The 13524-nt window shown below is 35.1% G+C and overlaps 1 protein-coding gene across 2 annotated transcripts in view; it reads left to right on the top strand.

Annotated features, from left to right (window-relative positions):
• The window catches only part of LOC149166842 (phenylacetaldehyde reductase-like), a 522913-nt gene that overhangs the window by 183690 nt on the left and 325699 nt on the right, over positions 1-13524 (top strand). The gene's annotated exons all lie outside the window — the stretch shown is intronic.

Raw genomic sequence — 13524 nt, 5'->3', positions numbered from 1 at the left:
GGTGTTAGTTTGTGTAACTAAGGAAGGCTACGTGCTATCATCACAATAACACTTTCTCTCTCTTTAGGTTGCTTTTTCTCAAACTCAAAGGTGGTATCCCTATGGAAAACTAAGTCCAATTGGTTTGGTGCATATCAATGGAGTTTGGTGGACCAATGTGTTTGTTTTGGACTGTTGTTAAAGTGTTTTCAATGGAAGTGTGAGTTATGGTTTTGTCACCTGTCCAATTAATAGGGTTGCCAAGGTTCATGTGACCTGCTGGCTGAGCACACATAGAGCAAAGGTCCACTGTCACCTTGACCTGAACCCCTGCTATTTACACCCAACTTCCTTCTAAAAGGTCAAGGGAGGAGTCCCACTTGATACCTCAATCAACAACAAATAACACTAGTGTCTTATATGGGGTCAAATAGAGGTGGAGGAGTTAATTCTTGGGCTGTCCCACTGTTTTTGTGTATGATAATGCAACATAAAATTAAAACAACAAATAAAACTACATCAAATAATGTGAGACATAGTAAGTAACCACTCAAATATGATGTATAGAAAAAATCATAAGGAATTATGGTGTTATTTATTAATTTAGACTCCTGGTTAAGGATTTATGGACCAAATTAGTTTGCTGTCCTGTTATATCAGACTGCAAAAACTATAGTAGATAACAAGGACACCAACCTATTTAGCTCTAAATGACCACCCAATGAGTGCTAAAGCGCTCCTATATATAGGTATAGGGGTGGAAAGTTTGGGAGATGGAATATAAGACCCTTTGGAACCAAAGCTGAACTTATAACAACAGAAAATAACAATTTTCAGCAAGCTTGAAATTGTATTTTCTGTGGATTTGGGATCAAATCCCTCTAGGCAAAGTGCCTCAAAAATTCTAAATCTGAAATATACATTAAATATGGATAGAAATTAAATCTTTGGACTCTAAAATAGTAAAATCAATAAGTAAAATAATGTAGAGCCACTAGACAAGATTTCTGAAGGATAACTTAATTGTATGGGACTGAAAATCTTGACCTTTGATGCAAATTTGTATGGTACAGCCAGCAAATGGTTCATATATGCATTCAATTCACTAGATACAAAGCATAAAATATGCCCAATGATAGCCAAAAACCAATGTATATATCCTTTGTTTAGATTTGATGTTATTTATCATTTTTTCTGAGGTACAAACTTACTATTACGAGAAAACAATGTAAAAATCAACAGGCTATAATTCCTAATATAATGTAGAAAATACAGCTTGGAGATATTTTAAAGTAGAGTGGTTGTCGTAGATCATACCTTATATTGAGCAATGTGACCTCACTTGGTGGGATATGAAACATGCCCCCCCTTAAGTTGATCTTGCAATTGGTCAGGGAAGTGGCTTTAGTCTACTAGAGAAGTTCCCCACGCTTGTGACTTAATAAGCCTCCTACCATTCAGATCCAGTTACGAGTGACCCCTTGATGTGGCATTCTCCAACCTTCAGCTTCAGTGGGAGATGGAATACAAACTTATTCCAGTTGAAGCTTCTTCGTGGAATAGTCCTACCTACCTTGAAATAGTCCACTTGCAAACAAGAAATACAAAGTTGGGTTTTCCCCTAGTTTGTCTTCTCCACATGACTGTGTAGCCCCTTGGTAGCTCAATCTGTTAGCTTTGTGTGATCTTAATTATTAGAAAACTTTGTTAGATTATAATTTGGATACAACAAATCATCAAGCAAGGAAGAACTGATAAAATCTACCCCACACAATGAACAAAATAAAATTGGACAATGGCTTGCAAAATGAGCTCTTTATTGATGGCACTTATCTCATGACAACAACAACCTTTGCTAAAGGGGAGGCTAGCCTTTCATAAAATCATTTTAACAACTAGTGAACGACTTGTTGGACTCCTCTAGAAAATATGTTTTACAAGTCAACCACATGTTGACGACTTTGTATTTTTAATAAAATATTACAAACAAAAATTAATTTTCCCACTAGGGTCGAATTGGTTCATAATGCTCAAGTTGGTCCAAGATTCCATTTGCTAATCGCCCATAATGGTAAAAAAAAGACAATAGTAGTAATTAGTTTCCCAACATCCCTCTCTTTTGTCCATGTGATAGCTTGACATGGTCGATGAAGAATTTGACTTGCCTTTTTTTTTCCAACTTACCTCCAACGGATAGTTAGACCCTTCTAATGGCTAGTTGACTCTCCAAGGGCTAGTTCACTTGACCTTTTGCTCCATAGTAAAGTCGACTTAGGAACCCATGCTTTGAATCTCTGACCCCCTAATGAATATGGCTAATCTGACCCTTGGGGATGTTGAAACATGCCTTGATCTAAACCGTGTATGCCTTCAAATCTCCATATTCTTGCATAGCATTGCTACATCATCATTTCCCCTGCCACATCATTAGTCCATTATGTTGGTTCTCTAACACCCTGAGGAATCTAGAAATTTTGACACTTGGGTTTTGTTCCTCTCATTCTATAAATGATTTTTTACTCAATGCATGTATCGGACTACCTAATGTTGACCTTGTTCTACCACCTGGAAAATTGTATAACCCTTTTGACCAACTTTGACCAAGTTGTAACTAGCTACTATTTTTGTTATTTGGAAAATTTCTATGTGGCATGGACTCCTCTCATCAAGTTGAACAAACTGAGACCAAGCTGATCTTTTGACCATTGGGACAACTTTGCATCAGGAATCGTGAGTGTCTTGGAAACTATGAAAGTTGTCAATATGAGATTGCCATGCATGAGAATTGTTTAAGGGATACTGCACCAAAGACAAGCTCTCCTACAATCTCTATAGACTTTAACCATTTGGTAAGACATAGGTGCACCTTGACATGAATTGGATCATACACCAATGATCGCCCCAACAAAATCCGGCTCCCATAAAACCATGAGTCCTCAAATAAGCCCACCTAAGGCCCTCCAATTATGTACAGGATGAAAAGAACTCAAGATGAACTACAAGGGACCAGCCATGGTTTGACCAAAACAATAAGATATAGACAATAAGAACAAGAAACCAGGTCTGGGATGCCTAATACAAAGTTTCACATGGTCGTTACAATGCTTTTGACTTGTGACCTTGGACTTACAATGGTGATGATATATATATATATATATATTGCAATTTTTTTCTAAGTTACCAGGATTCAGATATGGATGTGGATGTGGATCCAGAAGATATTTTAAAAGCCAAGATCTAGATACGACAGGGAAATGACAGGTATATATAGTATATACATGTTTTCCATGGTAGAGGAAAGGCTATCTCTCTTGATACAATCTGAAGACCTTGACATGTAGCTAAATCATTGTGTAGACAAGAACTGGCTACCTAAAAATAACCCATTGGTGGTACGTAATAGGGGTAGACTTCTATTCTTACAAGATGCCTCTAGGTCTTGAGCTATTAATATGTTTCCTTACTTTCAAAAAGGATAAATTCTTAACCAATCAAAATTTTTATAACTTGTGAAAATATAAAATTTTAAATATATAAGTTATGTGATATTTAGTATATGTTACAACAAATTAATATATTTAATTTTATAAATATATGTAAATTTAAATATTTCTATTTATAGTTTAGTATGTAAACTATAATATAAGTATAAAACTTAATTTTATTAAAAAAAATATAAATATGAAACTTAATTAGATATTATAATTTTTTAAAGGTATAAGTTTGTAATTAATATATATATATATATATATATATATGAATTTTAATATTTTAAATTTATGAAGTATATCTATATAAATATATCATAAATTATATACTTACCACTCTTATCGCTCTTGTCAATGTATATAACTACACCTACTTAAGAAAGAAGGAAAATTCTTTTAATGTCCACATGTCTAAAGATAGCCTATGGGACAAATTGCTTTTTCATTTGGTTGATGTATTCGGCCTTTTTTCAGTGAAGCCTCACAATAAATACTCCCAGCTTCTCGACAAACCCCTCAATAAATAGATTATCCCAAGAGCTAGCTGCCAGCATATCTGCATAATTTTCCATGTTGTCTTTGAAGGCCTCACATTCTAATTTTCTGTTTCCACTTTTCCAGAAGAACAAAAAATGCATACTCTTTCCTCCCACACTTATTTTGGCCTTTTCCAGTGCCCTGTTTCACAACAGAGTTAGTGAGAATTAGTCCTTAACTGAGTAATAAGAATTTTGGCTCTCCAAGAGATATTGGCCTCTATGTATACTTTTGGTTGATGACTATGAGTGGGATTAAACACTTCAATATAGTATTTCCTAGCTCCTTATCCCAAGTACGTTTGTGGAGCTTATCCATAACAAAAGATTTTATCTCTTTCCTGTTTATGGGACACGTGTTCAAGCAAATACCCCATTTACTAAACCATTTGTTATTTTGCTGCATCCAAGTCTTTTTTTTGTTGCACAATATGTCATTAAAGACAACCTTAGGCCATCTACCTTATTCCATTTGATCAATTTTTTTTAAATACTTTATGACTCGCACCATAGAAATTTCTTCAATAGGAGCAACCCTCGTTTCGCTTAACAAGATAGCATAAGGAACTGCACTTTTAATCTTGAATTTGTTTGTAATCAAATGCTTTTGAATTTTTTCAATCTGTTTCCATTGCATGTACTGCTGGCCCATAGTTCACAACCATAGAGAATCATCGGAATCACTAGAAGCCCAAAAAGAGTTTGAGTGGTTTTCCAATCCCATAACTCTGCCTCTCTACATCTATTTTGAAAAGCATAAAATGCTTTCCAACCCCCTGTTGTCGCGCAGAGTGTCCAGGGAGCGCGACAATGCTCATACTGGGAGCTGTCACCCTGATCCTCGATCTCTCCGTTTAAGCCGTCTCCCTAGGCTAAGGGGGTTAAACCCTGTTGACCACTATGTGTCAACTACCCATAGCAGTACACCCCCTTTTTTTGCAAAAGGGATAGCGCTTGATCGATGTGTCCGTGCCATTCGACTTCCATCATCAACCTGATCGTGTTATGTTGTAAACCCAGTCTGCATGTGTAAATTGTAAATAATCTTAGCAGATATGAGTCATGTATGTAAATTGTCTAGGTGGACCTAATTTTCTAGTGATAATCTATGTTTTGGAAGGTTTTTTGTCTCATCGATCCATGATCGGCAGAGTTTTCCTTCAGCCTAACCCCAAAGCCGGAATGAATTTTGTCATTAGAATCTTAGGGGAATCCTAATGTGTTGATCTGCTAGATTATATTGGGTCGTAGAACTGGGTGGTCTATGAGGATCTATGTCAAATGGGTTTTCCCCCTTGTGATGGAAAATTGTAAAAGTCATGATGTAAAGTGTCTTGAGGATTATAAAATGTTTTAATCCCCTCATAAGTCCTAAGTCCTAGGTAATTTTTCCAAAGGCTAAGTTCGAGGATCCAAAAAACAAAAAATTAAAAAATAAAAAAAATAAATAAAAATAATAATAAAGTAATAAAAATTTTAAAAATTAAAAAAATAATTAAAAAATAAAAAATAAAATAAACTAAAATTTAAAAAAATAAATGAACAAAAATTAAAAAATTAAAAAAATAAAATAAAATAAGTCGAAATTTTGAGAAAACAAATGCAAAATTTTATTTTTTAATTTATTAAAATTTCGACGGATAAGATTAAAAGATATCTTGATCCTCATCGACGGTCGAGATCATTTTGACATGGATCACTCGAACTAGCCGTTGGGAATTTTTCTTTTAATAGGGTGTTAGGGGTCATTTGAGATCATTCGATCTGTGAGTCTTGTGCTGAAGAAAGCCCTCTTGTAAACTTTTTCTTGTGCAATAAAGAAAGACTTTGGGGTTGAAATCTTGCTGGTGTTACTCTCTTGAAGTGCTGTAAGCCGTTTCATTTTTCTGCATAAATTTAGTTTTAGCCATTTGTAATAGCTTGATGAAGAGTGATGTTGAACACAGGTATCTTGTTTACTCACTAGGGTTTTAATGGTAGTAGAATTTATGGAAATAATAGCAGGTATCTTCATTAGATCTGGAATTTAGTATTGTTTTAACTTTTTTCCCTCTTTATTGATGGTTGAAGTGAGCGGTGCAGGAAATCCAGATTAAGAAGATTAACGAGCGTTTGGGGAAGTTCTAGGCTGAACTAGAAAACTCCTGAAAAGCATTCTCTTGTAGAGCCCAGCCAGTTTCGATTCTAGGTCTGTCATTTAAAGTTTATTTTTTAATTACATGAGAGATTTCTGAAGTATCTCATAGTAAATCTGAAATTCTGAAAATATTATTGAGGATTACTGACAAATCTGGCTGTTGTAGAGTCATGAAACTGTAAATATTGTAGCTGGTTTGTAGGGTTTTAGTTTTAATCCTTGCATATATATTCTCTGGGCGTTTATCTTTCCATTACAGGTTGCAGGTCTGAGAAGAAATTTTTGTGGGAAGCTAGATCTGGCCCCAGAAACTAGCCTTTGCAGGTGCATCATTTCTGCAGTCCAGGATTTTAAATTTTTGTTTATCTGAAGGTGATCTTACATGAGTTTCAAATACTAAATCTGAAGCTGAACATATAAATTTTATTCAGAAGTCTTTGAGGGTTTCACTACTAAATTTCAAGCAGAAATATAATCTGGAAATTTCTGGGTTTTTATTTGGCCATTTTATTTTTTGCTCCCTGGGGCTTTCTGCGATTTTGTTGAAGAAATTTCAAAATTTTGATGAAAGTTTTGTAGCCAGCATCCTTCTCTTCATTGTTTGATCTATTCTCCGTTGGTGGCTATCAAGATCGCAGCCTTCTATCACTGCAAAACGTCCCCTCTCCACGCAGCTATAACCTGCAAAGCACAAATAAAAAAAAGGAGGGTCTCATAAACCGCCATCCATCCATAGCCGCTCCACGTACTGCTTCGCTCCATTGTAGCTCTCAGATCCTATCCTTCATACACCCACGTTCATCACGCTGTATTCTTCTTGCCTTCATCGCAGCTGCAAACCAGTTCTCTCCTTGCTGCCTGCGTCCATTTCTTGCCTGACCTGCGTTCTCCATTTGCTGTCCGCTTCTTTCTTCTGCGATCTCAGCCTGCTCTTCATTGCTATCCAAACCCGCAAACCGTCTTCCCTTTTGCCGCCGCTGCCCTCTCTCCTCTCTCTTGGGCTCATCTCCAGTCCGTCAAACTACCATTCCTATGCTTGATCCACGATTCCACCTGCGTTTTTCTTCTGGGCGTCACCTGCATACCAAACAAAAAATTCGATTTTGTTTATTATCTGATATATGCGTATATGATTTAGCTGAGGGTTAGTTTTTTTTTAGTTATAGAATTAGACTTTAGTCACGTTTTGATTCAAATTTATTTCCATTTTAGTTTTGGTAAAGAATTTTAATTCTGAGTTTGGTTTAGATTAGATTAGCATTTGAGTTATTTAATTTAGTTTCTTTTTTTTTATTTAACTAAAGAATATAACAAAAAAAAAAAAAAAAAAGATTAGAAAATCATTAAAAAAGCAAATACGATTTCTTTTCTTTTTACGTTAGGTTTTTTGTTTTAGATTTTTATTTATATAGATTTAATTTTGTTTAAAGTTAGATTTTAATCAAAAAAATATAAAATTTCGATTTTCCTTTTGTTTAGTTTTAAACTTAATTTAGAATTAGATTTAGGCTTTGTCTTTGGTTTTTAGTTTAGTTTAATTTTGTTTTAAATTTAGTTAGTTTTGTTTAATAATTTTAAAATCAGAAAAAAATAAAATTCTCAAAAACATAAAAAGTAACCTTTAGACCTTCTATTTTGTTATATATAGTTTAGAATTTTATTTAGATTTAAGTTTCATTTATTTAGACTTTAGTTGGCTTAGTCTTGTTTTATTTGAAAATATAAAAATATTTTGGAAATATTTTGCCAGATTCAGTGTTGGCTCAAGGATTTGTCATGTTTGCGATATATCTTTTCTGCTGAGGCTAAAATTTTGATGTGGGATTAATATTTATCATTTTTTATGTGGTTAAACATGCTTAAATGTTCATTTGAAGATTAGCTATATGAAAGTGATAACTGGTTAGCATTTAAAATTACGTGGTTATTTAAAGCATTTAATCTTTCGTATTTTAATTGTTGGAATATCATTAAGCCATTGAGCATTTATCGATTATCTCGCATTTGGTAAAAGTTAATCTTTGTTTGAGTTATTTGATGGTAAATGATTGTTAATGAGTTCATATTTCTGCAAGCATTTGATAAATAATCATTCAGTCATTAACTCCATAAGGCACTGGTCTATTAACTTAATAAAATCAATTAAGTGCTTGTTTCCCCTCGTGTCTCCCAACCCAACTGGTCCACAGTTGGTCATCCATTGTCCCATAGGGTCTACCCCCCTTAGCCGCGGGAGAGGGCTTAAACGAAGAGATCGGGGATCAGGGTGACAACCCCCGGTCTGAGCGTTGTTATGACAATTTGTGCGACAACAGACCCTATGGGGTAAAGGAAGACCAACTGGGAACCAGCTGGGCTGGGAGACACAACGAGGCAATTGACTACTTGATTAAGGCTCAGTTAAAATTTTAAATGATTTAATACCAATGCATTTGCTAGATGAAGCGGAAATCGAGTAATTGTTTCGCTGCTTAGGAAATATAAATATAAACAAATCTTTCAACAATTGCTTGAAAATATTTATTGAGATGTCTAGCATATGATGAGCATTAAAACCTAAGTCACATGACACGAGGACACGAGACATGGGGGACACGTAAATACGAGTATTCAATACAAAACGCAACGACCTGGAAACAGGACATGGGGGACAGTTTTATATATATAATATATATATATATATATATATATATATATATATATATATATACACCGAAATATAGTTTTTTATCCATATTAAATTGCAGGTTGCAGCTTATCTAATCAAATTAAAATATAATTACTTCTCAAAGTTCATAGTTCATTTTAAAAAAATAAATAGAATCAAAATTTACTATTTAGAAATTAGAATGTGATATGCTTGGTCTTGATTCTTGAATATTCAATGTTCATTGTTCATGTACAACTTACAAGCACATAAGAAAATAACTAAAGTCTAATCCTATTGATTTCCTCTGCCCCTCTTCCGAGAAAATGCCACAGCTTTCCCTTTCCCTCTAGATGTAGATGCTGGTGCTGGTGGAGTTGGCAGTGGAGTTTGCTATGCTCTAGAAGCTGAAGAACTAGAAGTAGGAGCTATAGGAGGTAGACCACGTCCTCTACTGGTGGTAGGGGTAGCCCGGGCAGGTGGTGTCACCTGGAAACATTACAATCTCCCAATCCTGAAATCCTGAAAAACTGATAAGTCTGCTGCATTTTGAATGAAATCTAAAATTCTACTTTCTCCATATGAAATCCAATGAGGCCGGAACCACTCTCAAACATCCTGAGTCATTTCATGGTAATGTTAAAAATTTAAGTAAAAGGATGAAAATGAAGATCAAGGAGAATGTCACTTTTACTTTAAGAATTTAACATTACCATGAATAGCATATCAATACTAGGGCCTAGACTTGATCATTAAGCTGCCCCACTCAAAAATTATTTGTTTCTTTCAAAAAAAATTGCAGCTTATGCAAGCAACGTTTTCTAGATGCAGGACATGACAAAAACCGGCTAATACGTTTTACATTTTACAGGACACGATGGAAAACGTTTTTAACACGTTTTAGGGCCGTTTTCGTGTCTGACACGTAAAATACGGGACACGAGACCTTGGAGGACGTGTCCTGTGACTTGGATTAAAACATTCAAGCAACCATGATCAATTTTAATGACTTAGCACAACTCTAGCAATTAAATGACCACAAAATGCTAACCAGTTCATAATATGAATCTCCACTTTCAGATAGCTAATCTTCAGATGTAAAAAATTAAGCACATTTAGCTATGTCAAATACCACGAAAAACTTTTCTTTCAATATATATATATATATATTTTAATGATTAAAATATAAACCAAGATCATAAAAAAAACTAGATTCTAAAATAAAACAAGACTTAAAAAAACTAAGGACTAAGCCTTTTTATGCTTTTGGGGAATTTTTATATTTTTTATTATTATTCTTTTTTATATTTCATATTTTTAGATTTTTAATTTTGAAAATTTAAAATTTTCTTTTTAGGATTTTTTAAAGTTTTTTAATGATTTTTTATTATTATTAAAATCAAAACAAACCAAAATCTAAATCTAAATGAAAAAAATTGAAAATTTTTATGAAATCTAAACTAAGTGAAATAGAAAATAAACTAAAACCTAACTTAAATTTAATTTTAATGAAACAACAAAAATATATACACCCTAGCCTAAAACAACATACCTATGCTAACCTAAATCTAAACCAACACATGCATATCAAAACAAATCGAATTCAAAAGACACAACCCAATATTAGACCAAAAGAAAATGGATGAGTTTGTTGTCTCTTCTGCAGGTTTGTGACGGAGGAAGGAAGGCGTTGAAGGTTGCTGCTGCGGGGAGAAAGACAACTCGATGGTGGAACAAGCATGGATGAACTGACAGCGAGGGAGCAGTATGGCAGCGTGACGGATTATGGCCATGGGTTTCGCAGACAACCCAAAGGAATTGAAGTAAGAAGGGGAGGCAAGGTTTGGAAGTGCGGTGAATGAAGGAATCGATGAGCAGGAGACTGCGTGAGATGGACAGCGAATGAAGAGATAGCGTGGAGGAGCAATGGCTGCGAGTTAGACGCAGGTTTAGGAGCTGCGTGGATGTGAAACTCAGATCTGGCAGCACGCAGGTGGGCAAGAGTGAAGGGTGAGGGATGGCACGCGGAGCTGGTAAGGTGAGGATGCTAGTTCGAACAGCAATAAAGGGAAACGTAACTGCGAATGGAAATTGTGGAGCAGGTGGACGACAAGAGGAGTTGCAATCTGCGTGAGGGTGATTGGACGCAGCTCTGGAGGTCGTATGGCAGGATGAGCGAGCGTGAATAGGCATAGACGGAAGAGTATGGCAACATAAAAAAAAGTTGCAGGCCCTAAAATTTTTTTTAATGAAAATGAAAACCCCAAGCAGCACCAGGCAGTTGCAGACAGACAAAATTTTTCCAGAAAACTTAGTAAAAATTTTAAATCCTGTGAACCTTTATAAAAAAATTTCGGATTTTCAAACCCTTGAACAACAGAAACGTACACCTGCAAAAAACTAGTTCTGAAGCAAATATTCCTGCTAGAGCTGATCCTGAAGCCAGATCTTACCCTCTAGGGCCTAGATCTGGCTTCAAGATTGAATCTCACCTTCAGATATGCAACCTGTAATGACAAAACAAACACCCAGAAACAAGATATGCAAGAAACAAAACTAAAAACCCTAAAACCAGCTAAATAATTACAGTATTCACAGTTTGAAAGCTCTAAATAGCCAGATTTATCAGTATGCCACCAAAATATTTTCAAAATCTTAAGTTCGATATGAGGTGCTTCAGAAAACCCTTCATGCATCCGCAACAAAAATTCTACTGATAAGCCCAGGATCAAAACTAGCTGGGCTTTTTAGAAAATGCAATCCGGGAGTTGGCTGGTTCAGACGAGAACTTCCCCGAATGCCCGGTAAACTCAAAATCAAGGATTTCCTGCACAACTTAATTCAACCATTAACAAAGAGGGAGAAAATGATACTAAAATCCAGATCTAATGGAGATACCTGCCATCATATTCGGAAATTTAACTACTATTCAAACCCTAGCAACTAAACAAGATACCTGTGTTTAAAATCACTCTTCATAAAGTTGTCATCAATGGCTGAAATTAAAATCATGCACAGAAATAAAACATCTTACAGTGTTTCTGGAAGAGTAACACCAGCAAGATTTCAACCCCAAAGTCTTTCTTTATTGCACATGAAAAATGACTACAAGAGAGCTTTCTTTAGCACAAGACTCACAGATCAAATCATCTCAAATGACCCCTGACACCCTATTTAAAGAAAAAAATTCCAACGGCTAGTTCGAGTGATCCATATCAAAGTGATCTCAACCATCGATGAGGATCAAAAATCTCTTTTAATCTCATCCGTCGAAATTTTAAATGCATTTTAATATATAAAAAATTTAAAATTTTGCATTTATTTCTTCAAAACTTTGACTTATTATTATTTTATTTTATTTTTAATTAATTAATTAATTTTTTCTTATTATTTATATTTTTTATTATTTTTATTGTACCCTCGAACTTAGCCTTTGGAAAAAATTACCTAGGACCTAGGACTTATGAGGGGATTAATTATTTTCCAACCTTCAAGACATTTTACATCATGATTTTTACATTTTACATCTCAAGGGGGGAAACCCATTTGACAAGGACCCTCACTGACTACCCAGTTCTGCGACACAAACCTAATCTAGCAGATCAAGCAATTTGTAATAACCTAACCAAATAGTTAGGATTATTTCCGAATCACTTTTACATAGACTCGATTTAGCACACTAGGACTCTCGTAAGATTCTAATGACAAAACCCATTCCAGCTTTGGGGTTACGCTGAAGGAAAACTCTGTCGATCATGGATCGGTGAGACAAAAAACCTTCCAGAACGTAGATCATCACTAGAAAATTAGGTTTACCTAGGCAATTACATACATGACAGATCTGCTGAGATTATTTACAATTTACACATGCAGACAGTGTTTACAATGTAACATGATTAGGCTGATGATGATAGTCGAATGGCATGGACACGTCGATTAGGCTCTATCCCTTTAGCGAAAAAGGGGGTGTACTGCTATGGGTAGTTGACACGTAGTGGTCAACATCTGGCTCTACTTGGGGACACGTTGCTGCACTGTAGGAATGTGAGAATCCAAAATCTGCATCCACGCAACACATAACAAAACATAAGCAACGTCCATCCAAAAATCATCATTAAACATTAAGCACAGGAAAGATATAAGCTCTTCATTTATTAACTATCCAGTAACATGAAAAGTAAATCTAATCCTAAAACATAACTGAAAATGCTGAAAAAACAAGGAGTAGGGTTAGAAATACAATACAGAGTATGCCCCATGGCATCAGATATCATCTTTGAAGAACAACTTGAGTATTTGGCCATTTGCAGGTAAATCAAGTGGTTCGCCATCCAATATGCTCAAGTGGAATGAGATTGGTCCAACAATATCTCGAATAATGTATGGTCCCAGCCATAAACTGTCGAACTTCTTATGTTTTCTTGGAGAAAAAACAGTAAGATCATCCTGGTAAATTTCAATAAATTTCCCAATTAACCTCTTGAAGGCATAATCCACAGCCCTTTGAAATGTAGCCCCAACATAGGTTAGTCCAAACGACATTCTAATGTATTCGAAAGTACTCCATGGTGTGGTGAATGTGGTTTTGTGATGATGTTCTTTTTTAAACCATACCTGATTATACCCAGAAAAACCATCTAGCAATGACATCATTCGAGAACCGGTTACTCTTTGCAACAGAGCCTCCATGTTTGGCAAAGGGTAATTATCTTTCTTACACGCTAGATTAAGATTTCG

The sequence above is a fragment of the Pinus tabuliformis genome, chromosome 5_1 (assembly GCF_031772625.1).
Source record: "Pinus tabuliformis cultivar Carrire ecotype Pingquan chromosome 5_1, CPIR1, whole genome shotgun sequence".
Lineage (NCBI taxonomy): Eukaryota > Viridiplantae > Streptophyta > Pinopsida > Pinales > Pinaceae > Pinus > Pinus tabuliformis.
The sequence above is the reverse complement of the archived record's forward strand: the minus strand, read 5'-3'. Positions and strand labels throughout refer to the sequence as shown.